This window comes from Sciurus vulgaris (assembly GCF_902686455.1).
Source record: "Sciurus vulgaris genome assembly, chromosome: 1".
Lineage (NCBI taxonomy): Eukaryota > Metazoa > Chordata > Mammalia > Rodentia > Sciuridae > Sciurus > Sciurus vulgaris.
In genome coordinates this window covers 86,700,246-86,713,768 of record NC_136461.1, presented here as the reverse complement: position 1 = coordinate 86,713,768, position 13,523 = coordinate 86,700,246, and the positions used below count along the sequence as shown (strand labels likewise).

Sequence of the window (13,523 nt, the reverse complement as noted above, 5' to 3'; positions counted from 1 at the left end):
AAACAATAGCTAAGAAATTAGGTATATTTTCAAACTATAGCATACATACTTTTTGAAAATAACAATGAAAAGACTGAATGTAATCCAAGGACCCAGAGAAAATGAGCACTTTCTGAATTTCAGAGTCAAAAATTTTAGATGTAATTTCAAAGCTTATTTTAGTACCCCCAAAAGATTAAATTATGTATTATGGGTGGTTTTTAATCAGTTACCTAATATTTAAATTTTAATACTGACAGGAAAGCATATTAGTCTGAATGCGAGTTTATAAATTATTATCATGACTATCACTATTAGCAATAAATAATAATGTGATAATAATAAGAATTACTAGTAATAATATTGTAGTCTTTTATTTGTTTAAGGGTTATAAATTCTGTAAGGACTGGGAGTGTGTTTTATAAGAGTTTGCTAAGCATTTATAGAATGCTGAATGTTTTCACATGTAAGCCCTCTTTTTTATTTTATTGGTTCTTTTTAGTTATGCATGAAAGTAGAATTCATTTTAATATAATTATACAAGCATGGAATATATCTTATTCTAACTATACCCCATTCTTTTGGATGTATACAGTGGTGGGATTCACAATGGTGTATTTAAGAATCCTGTCTTGCTATTTCATTCATGCCTAAATCTTTCATACACTAGTACTATACCTGGCAGATAAGTAACACAGCAAGTATTTGTTGCCTAAGAGATTAGCAGGGGCAGGGTCAATATTTGCTTGAGAATTCAGAGCATACATCAATGGCCTAACCATCATCCCAACTCACCACATCCTTCTACAAGAGCACACTTCATCTGCATCAGAGCAGATACGATGGCAAATATTTTGCTTTAAATGTGTGTAACTCTGATCCCAGGAAAAGTTTTAGGCTCTGCCATTGCCAAGTTTTTTTTTTTTCCTGGAGACTGCAGGAAGGTTAGAATTTTCCTGTACTATTGATATATTTATGGAGTAATGAGATGGAAGCAGCAGTAGTTTGATATCAAGGGGAATTCTGCCTAAGGATTGACATTTTGAAAATTTGGCATTCACATTTGGAATGGTTATTTAGTCTTGCCACTGATTAATGGGATGCTGCTTGTGGTTTCTGATGATGTTTGATCAAATGAAGTGTTCCAAATAGATTTGAAGCTATCTAAATTATGTTTTGTTTTGACTTTTGGAGCTGGAGATTAAACCTGGGGGCTTCACACATGCTAAGCAGGTGCTGTAGTAGGAGCAACATCTGAGGCTTGTGTGCAAGCAGCTTCCTTGAACCCTAGTGTCTTCATCAGAAAATTTAAGAAAGTAACAAGTGATCACCTATTTTAGTTGTATTGTGAAGAAGATATTGAATGTTCTTCATCAAGTGTAAGTACCATATAGAATGCTAGCTAATATTATCTGTAAAATAGAGATCACAATAGATCTATCTGAAAATTGGTTTGAAATTTAAATGAGATAATTGGGGAAAATGTTTTGAGGAGGACAGATGTGTTTCTATTCTCTAATGAACCTCTTATTAAAATGTTCTTTTCAAGGACATCAGTATCAATTTCTTATGACTAAACATGAAGGCAGTTCTTTGATAGAGTTCCATGCACTGACACAAATGGTATAATTATTGCCATTACATGCTCATTGATAGAGTGTTACAAGCTGCCTCTTCAGTATCAATTCTCTGTGAGTGATGCCATCAGAGTTATAAAACCCATATGGCAAATAAGTTACCTGTTTCCTTAGTATCACTTGGGTTTTTTAAAGATCTGCAAAAGCTGATCCTTAGAACATAAACTATAGTAATTGCAATTTTGGAAATAGCCAAGTGGCTTGAATGATGAATAAAGAGTTTCAACTATAGCAATTGTGCTTTCTCTAATCCTTTCTTATAAGAAATTTAGAAAGTCAGACAATATTGGTAACAATCACGTCACATGAGAACCAATTAAGTATCGGTGATTTTTTTTTTTTTTTTTTTTTAGTAGCTAAAAATTCCTTTCATGAATAGATTTCAATGTGCCTCATGTTCAAAGCACAAATAATGGTTTGATTATATTGTATTTACTTTATAACTTCCCAAATCTGAATAACTCTCCAAGTTTGGGAAGCAGATAAGTGACACTATTTTTGTGAGTAATGCCTCATTATCCTCCCTGGTTCTGAACACCCTGAGGTCTCTGGAAAGAGTAAAGAAAGAATTGGAACCGGTTCTGTTTGACTAACTTAGGGGTCAGCAAGAGAGGTTGACCTTCATTCTCTCTTCTGATACACTTGGTTTTATGGTTATCAATCAAATCCCTATGCCTCTTCATGTTCTCTATTCCAAACCAAGCCCACCCACCAAACCTACTTTATATCATCTGTAGGTTCTTTTTTTAAATTCATGTATAACTGCACAGTTACTGCATTAACATATACATGACTCTGGTTCAAGTTAAATAGGGTAAGTATATGTTTGAAGATGTGGGTTTATCAACATAGAGGGCACAAGGGTACACCTAGAAGGGAGAAAATATCTTTCCATTATTAGTGTCTTCTTTAATTCTGCCAGCGATGTATGATAGTTTTTGGTGTACAAGGCTTCTACCTCCTTGGTGAAGTTAATCCCTAAGTATTTTCTTATTTCGATGGGATTGCCGTAAATGGGCAGCTTTTAGGGACAACAGTATGGAAGTTCCTGAAAACTTAAAAATAGGACTGCCATATGATCCAGAAATCCCACTACTGGGATACTATCCAAAAGGATTGAAAACAAGATCTCTAAGAAACATTTGTACTCCTAAATTCATTGCAGCTTTATGCACAAAAGCATTATTCTCAAAAGGTAGAAACTACTTAGATGTCCATTTATCCATTGACAGATAAATAAAAAAAAACATAGTTTATATGTACAATATCATGTTTTTCAGACTTAAAGAAGGAATTTCTGTAACATGTTACAAGGGTGAACCTTGAAGATGCCATGCTAAGAGAAATAAGCCAATCACAGAAGGACAAACCCTTATATATCCAAATATGTAAGGTATCTAAAGTGGCATGCTCACAGAAGCAGAGTGGAGTGGTGGTCTTGAGAGGCTGGAGGCGAGGACGAGTAGGATTTGCTATTCAGCAGGTACAGAGTTTCAGTCATGCAGGCTGATAAGGATCTAGAGGTCAGCTTGTATAGCAATATGTACATAGTTGCCAGCACTGCAGTTATCCTAAAAGTCTGCTCATAGAGTAGATCTCATATTATGTTTACCAAAAAAAGTTCTTTTATAGTGTCTTTAAGATTATTGGTAACTAAATACATGCTCACTTCTTGAAGATTTTCTAACTGAAATGATACAGGATAGCATTAAATAATAAAGGTCATCTTTACACTTGCATATATTTATTTCATATTAAGAAATTTAAGCCCTTTAAAAGAATAGAGCTTCATGATGACTGTCCCCTCACCAGCAGCTTCTCTTGTTCACCTGTAACTTTTGCACATTGCAACTTACAGTGTAATTCTGGCAAGCAGTTTTCTACCTTTACTTGATCTGTGGAAAAATCAAGAGCCAGCAATATTGAATGTCTGTATGTGTTTTTAAGGAATAAGCATTTATTTAAAAATGTTTAATATTAACACTGTTTTACTATATTTTTTTTTCTTCTCATAATTAACTGAAAAAGTTGACATACTGGAGGCTAACTAACATAGCTGTTGTCTAAAGACAACTTGGAAATCACTGAATATTTGTAGGTTGCCAGGACAAGATGGACTGTTCAAATCCCCCACTCACGACCCCACGCTGTGGATTTGGGACAGAATAGATAAATATCCACTTCTGTCACCTTGGTTGATGGCCCCCGGACAGAAGCTAAGAGCTCCCTAAGCAATCACTAGGATCTGCCAGTGTTGGGAAATAATAAAAAACAAAATCTTCTCCTAACCCCGAAATCTTCTCCAGAAAGGTTGTAGAGAAAGATTTGCTATTTCATAAGCACTAAAACAGAAAGTGATGCTCATCAAAGGCAATCTGCTTAAGATCGTAACGCCAGAAAGAAATCTCACCCTTTTATATAGCTAAGCAGATACAACCCATTTCATACATGGTTTCAGGAAAAACAATAAATAATCCTTAAATAAGAGGACTTGACACCATCATTTGTCACACATATGCCATCCTAATCTTACCTGGTAATTGTGGTGGCATCTGTGTAAGCTAGTTGACTTTACCCAGAGGAAAAACAACTTCTCATGCTTAGTGTAAGGTGCCCACAGAAGCAAGCTCCTACCCACCACAGAACTTGGGATGTGGGGTGCCACCTCCTCTTTGTTTACATTATAAGATGGATCCCAAGTCCTTGAGAAAGACACCCCTGGTTCACAAAGTTCACAAAAAGCCTACCTGTTTTTCAAAATAATTTATATATATTTCAGAGAGGAGAGCAAGTACTTGCATTGACTAATTTTCTAAAGTAAATGTTCTAAGAAAAGGAGGGTGAAGAAATGGCTTTCTCAGTTTTGAGTTTCCTAGAAGTAAGCTTCTTATTGTTAATTTGTGTTTGCCCTTTACTTTAGCTGACATCTTGGTACTCCCAAAGCAGCTGGAATCTGTGAGGATGTGTTTTGAGGGTCACCCTCAGCCTCAGGTTTTGGAAAGACTGAAGTGCCTGGCAGTGGAGGCACTGGGCAGCTGAAGTGGAGTGCTCCAGCCACAGGAAGGTCAATCTGGCACTTTGGGCAGGGGCTCAGGGCAGCTTCCTTACCCCCACATCCCCCACCTCACATCAGGGGCCAAGGCCCAGCTGCACTCAAGTTTTAGTTAAATAGTGTGTGTGTTATGTGAGACCCTTTACTTCTCTTGCATGTGTGTTTTAAGGCAACAGGACTTTTATTTCAAAGAACTGGAAGTCTAGAAGTGAATCCTGTCTGAAGTCATATGTATAAACAATTTCTTTTTCAAAACGTTAAATTTCTTTTACTGTTTCTTTCCACTCTCAATTTTATGAAACAACTGAGTCTTAGCCGGTATCTTTTAAAATCACCAGTGGTTAGACCAGATTCTCTTGTTTTGTTCAGTCAGTTTGTAAGAATAAGCCTAGCTATCATTTGAAATGAGGACTATAACAACTTACTCCCGACCTAACTTTCTGATACCCAATACTACACCACCCGATCAGTTGCTCAGTTACAGCATTTAACCCAGACCAAGTGATAATAGCAGGTGTGTGTATCATAAGACAAGCTCAAGTTACATCACTCCTGCCTGCAAACTCTGCTTTACTTTGGCTAAAACTCTGCTTTACTTTGGCTATTGGCGCTATTGGTTCTTGATTTTTCATGCATCAGGGGAAGGTGAATGACAGTGTATCGGAATTACAGTATAAGTTGCAATGTGCAAAGCTCCAGGTAAACAGGAGAAACTGCTGGTGAGGAACAGCTGTTATAAAACTATTCTTCAAATGGTTTTGACTTTCTTAATATGTAAGTAAGCATAAAAATGGCCTTTTCTACTTTGAGCTCTCCTGTATCAAGTTTCATTTAGCAAAAGAATCAATTAATGAGCAGGTATTTAGTTATCAACATTTTAAAGACAATATTACATTTCTATATTGGTTTAGATTGGGTATCAGAAAATGTTAATCCCTTTCATTTTAATTCATTATATACCAAAAATTTATTTGCCTTTGCTCCCTTTCCAAATGCCAATTTTCTCTCAATATCAACCCTGCTCTTTAACCAAGGTACTTTTTACTTCTGTGTCGTTGAAGAGAAGTGTTTTACCGACTGAAGCCTTCACAAACATTCTTAGTCTTCTGTATTTATTGCTTGACCAAAAAAGGATAATAATTAATTTTAAGTAACAAAACTACGTGTTAAATCTCAGGTAAGAAACAAAATGAGAAATGTGCTTACTATTATAGGTCTTTCTCTATATTTTGTATCTTCAGATAGCCTTCTTTCTTAAGAAAGAATCCATATTTTTCACATCTTACTCTTTCACAGTAACTTGCAAAATGTATAAAATGCTGTTCTGTCTGGGTAGGTGCTAAATAAATGCTGTTAATGGAGAAAGGCACCAGAAAGAGATCCCCAGCCCAACCCTTCATTTTAAGTGACACTGAATATTATGTTGTAATGGCAATTTTTGAGATGACTAATTCATTAGCATGAATTTGATAAGCTTATTAAAGCACTTGTCCATGCATTCTATTATGGACATAATGCATTATTAAACTTATCTCTTGTTCGGCTTTCTGGGAAGGACATAGAAAGGAAAAGAATGGGTTTTGATTACCCTGGGTTTGTTTGAATTTTACATAGCTGACCATTTGGTTTTTGATGCTAGTGTTGACAGTACTAAATAGTTGAATGAAATAGTTTCATGTGTCCTTTTAGAACATAATCCATTCAGTTTTTAGATTAGAACTTGATTTTGCATATTTTGAAAATTTTTGTTTATTTTTAGTTTGAGGAAGAGTTGAATGTTCACTTAGGACTTAGAAAAGTTGATATCTTTATTGATTTGAAACATTTGTATCATTAGCATAACAGGTGAGCTAATTTCTTATCCCACGTCCTTATACGAAAGGAATCATCCTCTCTATACGTGACGTTTTTCTGAATCAAAATGGAAATAAACTTGAAATCCCTTCTGTCTTTTGTGAACATACAAAAATTAGCTTACCTGATTTAAGAGAAATTAAATGAAAAATCATTTTCTCTATTGCCCATTCAACATTGATAACATAAAATCAAAATTTGGTGTCCAATATTTTTAACCCATTACTCTAATAAATGAAAGATTTCATTAATACTTAAAATTCTTTACAATATGTTATGCGACTTCAATGTGTAGTTCATCACCATCAGTGGTATGGTAAAGCAAACCTGTATGTATTATATGGAACTATTTGTTTTCCTCTCTCCTCAGCATTGGAAGAAACAGAAAATGATATCCTTCATGAAAAGTCCCAAGTAGGCAGTTCAAAAAATGAGGAAGATGCCAAGTATGATTATTTATTAGGCATTACCTTTAAATGAGGCACTTACTAAGTTTTCTGTCAAAAGAAGACCTTTGTTGACCAATTTATAGTGAGGAGACTGGGCCCCTGAAATAGTGTATAAGGGCCCATATCTAAAAAAAAAAAAAAAAAAAAGTGAGGTATCCAGGATTAGAACCTGGATTTCTCTGGCTCCCAAATACTAAACTACTAATTCACTAAACTAACATCATCTACTAATCTATGATGGCACAATGATTTGACTATGGAAAATAAGGCATAAGGCAGGAATGGAATAATGTAGGTTGAAAAACTGAATGCAATAGAAAAAAACCCATGTCTTAGTGGTGCAAAGAATAATTGCACAGAGAGCGAGAAACAAGATCTATGAGGGTAGGAAGGAGAACATGAGAAAGGAGCACTGAGAATTTAGTTAGATTTGTGGGAAAAGCCTTGCCCAGGAGAAGCTGAGAGGTGCAAAATGCTTTGGGAGATTAATAAGAGGAGGACTTCCATGTTGGAAGCTTGTAGAATAAGAGAGATGCTTATCTATTTGTGCTTAGGGGGTTAGGGGCTGGGGGAGAACGTACTAGTGATTGTCAAGGTGCTCCTCCTCCCTGCTTTCCAGCCTGTGGTATCTTGTTCTCGTTCCCACAGCTGCCTCAGTTGGCCTGTCATGGCAGTTGTAATAAAGAAAACAGATTTGAAATCTGGGACCAACATCAACGAATTAGCTCAGACATACATGTGAGAATGTGGATGTGATTTGACCAAGAAAACTTTATGTTCCCCACAGGCTTTGTAAACCCTAAGCGCCCCTAAGTGCTCTAGTCTTCCCTCTCTTAGAGCATTAACTTAAAAAAAAAAAAAAAAAAAAACTTGCAATTATAAATTCTTTCTTTGTCCCTTTCAGATGTGTAGTTTTTAAAAGTTCTTTCACCAGTTTAACATCCCAGGACTATCCTTCTTAAGGACCTGGGCACCTTTTCTTTGAAATTTAACCATTAAGGGCATCAGTACTTCCGCTTTGTGGGTTCTGTGAGAGGGTAAGAGCCTAACCCTAGGTGGGCAGCCATGCTCCAGGTTGTAAAACTACCTCCTATCATGGAAGCAAAATAGCTTACTTTTCCTCTAGGAAAACCTATAACAAATGCAGATGACCTAGGATCTTTTCACTCCAGCTGTTAACTGTCCCTCTTGACCTTTGTTTCAGAGAAGTTGTGCTTAGATTGAGCTCTGGCCTCTCTCCTCTACTGTAATGTCCTTGAATAAAGTCGGTTTTGCCTGTTTAACTTTGGTGAAAGTTTTGCTTTGACAGGTATTATAAACATATTGTGTTACACAAAAATAATTTGGGTCTCTAGGAATCAATGCATAGGCATTACTATAATAATTGGAATATCCTGGGCTTCTCAGATAGACATCATATTTGCATAATCACCGCTGAGTTCCATTATAGTAGATCTTGAAGTAAGTTGCTCTTGGGGTAATCCTTTTGGCCAAAGTCTTAATGAATCTTTGGGACCAAGGATTGATTTTAACTATCCTACATTTTCTAGTCCTATGTATTCTATTTCACTAGTTGTAACTGCTAACAAAACCCTTCTGTAGAATAGAAGTCTATTTCTAGGACTGGATTTGATTTCAGAGTCTGAGCTCCTAGACTGCTTTCTAATAGAAAACACTACTCAGGTGATTCCATATAAGGTTACACAATTAACTTTTTGCTCAAATTTGGAACTATTAACTCAGCCTTAAGTCCTTCATGCTCCCTCTTAGAGTTTATATTTTCTTCCTCTGAAGACACTTTAAAGCCCTGGAGATTTTAACAAGGTAGCCAGGCATCTTGAGGTTGAAGTGATATTTGGTCTCTACCACCATGTCACGAGGCCATACAACAGCCCTAGAAAGGGGTCCAATTGGCAAGAAATTGAGGCCTTTGGTTAACAGTATATGAGTGAGCCATCTGTGAAGAGAATCCTCTTGTCTCCGTGGAGATTCCCAATGACCTCATCCTTAGTCAGTGTTACTACTGAAACCTTTTAAGAGAGCACTGATCCCAAACCACTCAACTAAGTTGCTTCTGAATTTCTGAGTCACAGAAACTGTGAGAGCATAAACAGTTGTTGGTATTTTAAACTGATAAACTTAGAGCTGTTTTGCAGTAATAAATTACTAAAATGGAGTCAGCGTGTATGTTTTTGGTGTTTGTGTGCGTGTGCACATGTGTGTTTCCTTTTCTGTGGTGAATGTCTTCACTATTCTCAGAGTATGTACCAGTTAATTGCTATATTGGGAGTAGGACTAACTGGAATGAGATGGGATTAGAAATAGTTGAAACACATTTTATATTGTCACAGGAAATGATATCTCTGGAAAAGAATGGAAATAATGGTCTTAAATGTAGTATTAATGACAGTCTCAAACTCATCTCCACCTGGCAACCTGAAAGCTCTTTCTGAAGTGTTAAATCCATGTATATAACTCTACTGATTAAAGCCTTTAAAAAGTTAAAACCAGCACTCCATAAAGGGTTGACAAGACTTCACTTAATCTGGGACTTCTGCACCTCCTCTGCTGCTTCTACCCATGTTTCACCAACAATTCCTATCTTCAGTCTTACTGGAGGACATCTCCAGTAATATCAACCAATATCACTTTTCAGCCTGTCTAGGCTTTTTCTTCTGCATGGAATTCCACATTCTTGCCCTACCCTTTTTGATTTCAAGTTGCCTTACTCCTTTTCTTGCCTCTAAACAGGTTTAGAACTTACTGACTTCCTTGAGTGGGTTAGATGTTTTTCCTCTCTAGTCTGCCATAATAATTTTTTTTTTTTAACCTCTGGAATAGTAATTAATGCTGAATATTAAAATTACATTCTCTTGTTGTCTTTCCAGCAACTACAAGAAATTATAGGGCAAGGATAGTGTCTGGTTGATTATTGTAGTTTCAGTGCAGGTTATAATTAGTCAACAAAGATAAAATGAATGTACACAAAAACTTGTCCATAGCCAAACTGGTAAAAGGAACAAAAGTTTTCCAAATATATAAATAAGAAATTTTAGTTCATTTTTAAGGTATAGCATTACAAATGCTTATAAAGTCTTTGGGATTATTTCAAAGAAAAATTAGGATTGTGTTCCTTGAGCATCATTAAATCATTTAAATAAATGTGATTACTTCATTTGAAATTATTTTAATTTGAATAATAATGCTGTTCTTTATAAAATGCCTGAGTGGTTTTGTGACATCACAACTGTCTAACAAGTCCTATCATTAATAAGCATGCTGATGACATAGGAGAGAGACAGTATTGACTACATTAGTGGACCATTAAATTGTTGGGGCAGGTGGTGCACAGACTCAATGCAAACACAACTGTGAGTTTCAGAAAGAAGCAGCATGAACTTTTAGTTGGGTGTGTTTCCTGTAGTTAGGAGTCTGGAAGGCACATTTCATAGCCACAACTGAGTGTCACCCTTATTTTACAGGTAGGGAAACTGAATTTCAGAAAGTTTAGAAAACACAAGCTATAGTGCTAATCAATGGAACAGATGGAATTCAGCATCCAAAGCTTTCACTCCAACTCCCTTGCCTCAAATGACCCTGTGAACACACAAGCTCCTTGGCCATAAGGCAGGGTATGTGCTCCAATGTTTCTAGTACCTAAAAAAAAATTATATGGAAATGTATCCTTCCCTGGTAGCTTCAGCCAATTTCCTTTATCAGTGTGAGTCATCCTTATATTGTCAGTTGGAAATGGATGGTTTCATGGGAAATCGAATGAATAACATAATTTTTGGTGAATTTCATTTATCAGGCATTTAGAATTTAGGTGTTCAACAAAGTACAGACCTGAATTTGGGAAATATTTCCTAAAGGGAAACTAACTGTAAACCATGTTCTATATTATTTCCACGTTCTTTTATTCTTTGATCTTAGTCCCCACTGACTTATTAGCCATTCAATACACTCAGGTATTATTAGCATTGGCATCAAGCACCCAGTTGGTTAGGGCTAACGAGGCCAAGGTCATTTGCTTAGCCATCTTCAGGGATCAAGTTAGCATTATCCAGCCCCTAGGTCACAGGTGACTTTTTGGTTGTCAGCCCTATTGCAAAGGTATCTATGAGAATACCAGCACTTATAAGCATCATGTTAAGATGGGGTCACTATTACTTTTCCTGCCCACTCTTACGCATAGAACATAAATATTTGTCAGATTCACATCTATTTCAGTGGACAAATTTCACACCTTGACATTTTCAACTTTCTTGATCATCAGCCTTTGCATAGTAGCTCTATCTACATTGCTTTGAAAAATGTAAGTTACTATAAAATGTTATTAATATTATTTTATGATTATAATAATGATGATATATTAACATTTGTCTTATGATCAAGTGTGTTGTAGGCAGCCTCTAAAGGAATGCACAATGATCTCTGCATCCTGGTATTCAAATTCTTGTATTATCATCTCTCTTCAAATGTGGGTTTAACTTAGTGACTCTACTTAAAGGGTCAAGAAAAGGGAAAAACTGTTGGAATATTACTTCAGACATTAGATTGTAAGAGACTGTAACTCCTTCTTGCTTGCTATCCCTTACTCTTTGTTGCTTGAATTACTCACTTGAGAACTAAGGTGTCCTATCATGAAGAAGCCTATGTGGAAAGACAGCAATGTCCCCATACAACAGATGGTGAGGACACAAGGATGCTCACAGTCTGATGGTTGAACTGGCAAGAGATTCCTCCCAGGTATTATATTGGGATGACAGCATTGCCACCTTGATTGCCACATTGAGAGTCTCTGAACAGGAGTATCCACTTAGTCAAACCCAGGTTCCTCATTCATAGAAACCATGTCAAAATAAATGTCTTAAACCTCAAGACATGGGGACAATTTGTTATGCAGCAATATATAACTAGTATTCTTAGGAAAGAAGAAAACATTTGGGATGTGAAGAATTGCTTCAGATTCAAAATGGATTCAGGAAAAATTTCAGTGCTATTTTCTTTCCTCAATACCTCCAAAGGATTTGCAATAGCTTAATGGCAACGGGTATTGTTCTCTAAAGGTTTAAAAGCATTCATTAAGGATTCTCTGATTATTTCATATTAAACAATTACCATTGTTAGGTAATATCTATAGCTATTATCATAATAAACTAGAAAGGTACAATTTTGTAATTTATTTATGTTTCAATGCAGATCAGAAAAAAGTATAAACCTTTACTTTAGAATCACCAGTGAAAGTATAAAAATTGTTTGGAGTTTTAGTTGCCTCTGATGTGTTTAACAAATGCTTTTCATAGGAATACATTTGTTCTATCCCAGAGCATGGTATAGCATAATGCAATGCAAATACAAAGTGTAATAGTACCCTATAAAAAGCTACCAGTAGAATATTCACTCAAAATTCATTGATTTGAGCATAAACCACTTTGCACATTTTATGATCTGCTCCACATCTTTTAAGATCAGCAAAATAGTTTCCACATTGCCATGAAATACCAGTACAATTGTTAACAGTTTTTCCTCAATTGAAGGATGGCTGCAATATAACTAAAAGTCCATGGAGTTGGACCAACATAGAATTGAATCACGGATATTCCATTTGATGTGTTGTGTGGCAAGTCACTTCCCCTCTACAAGCTTGTTTTCTTGTCCATGATAATTGATAATAAGCTGACTGCATGGAATTTACAAGGAAATCAAATGAGATAATTCTTTGTGAAACACTAGGCTTGGCACATTCCAAGTATGCAAGAAATGGAAGCTATTATTGTTGTTATTGTTACTATTGGCCAAAAACTCTTTATCAACATGAAAACTCTAAAACATTTTTAAACATAGTTGACCAAATCAGATCAAGTAATCACCCCCAAATTAACTTTTATCTACCTTTCTACCCACATTGTGCACCATTTTAACTCTTGTTGTATTCTACTGCTTGTCAAACACAAAATGAAAGGAATATAAACGTCTTCCCAGACCTAAAAACACATATATTTATCACTTTCTTAAAAATTGTGATCAGAAAACAGAGATGCCTTATATTTAACAAGATAAACCTTACACAGTATAAAGTAATATTTGTGTACCATTTTAATTTATGAGACATCTAATGTGTATAGAAGAGTGATCATTTGTATCTCACCTAATATCACTAATTAACTACTATGCATTATGTTCACATTCATGTATTAATGAAAAGAGGTTTCTACCTCTTTCGAAAGTTAAATCATATTTGATGTGATTATGACATCCATAAGTGGTTAAAGTAATTTGGAGAATAAGGCATACAATCTGAATATGTCATTTGAGACATGCTTTAAAAGCTATAACCAGGTAACATTATTCTACTCACAGGTATTTAGTGATCTGCCTCTCTCAAGAATAAGTCAAAATCATACTTCTCCATGATCATTCTCTTCCATTTGACCTGGTTTTCACTGTCATTCTCTGCAAATGTAATTTGTTTATCTTCACAGCAAATGACAGAACTTGCAATTAGGATTTACTCGCGGAATTATACTTTCAAGGCTGATATTTTCTACT

General features: G+C 35.6%; 1 protein-coding gene across 1 annotated transcript in view; it reads left to right on the top strand.

Annotated features, from left to right (window-relative positions):
* Window positions 1-13,523, top strand: part of PLPPR5 (phospholipid phosphatase related 5) — a gene marked incomplete at its 3' end in the record, with an annotated part of 289,985 nt that overhangs the window by 1,967 nt on the left and 274,495 nt on the right. The window lies entirely within an intron of this gene.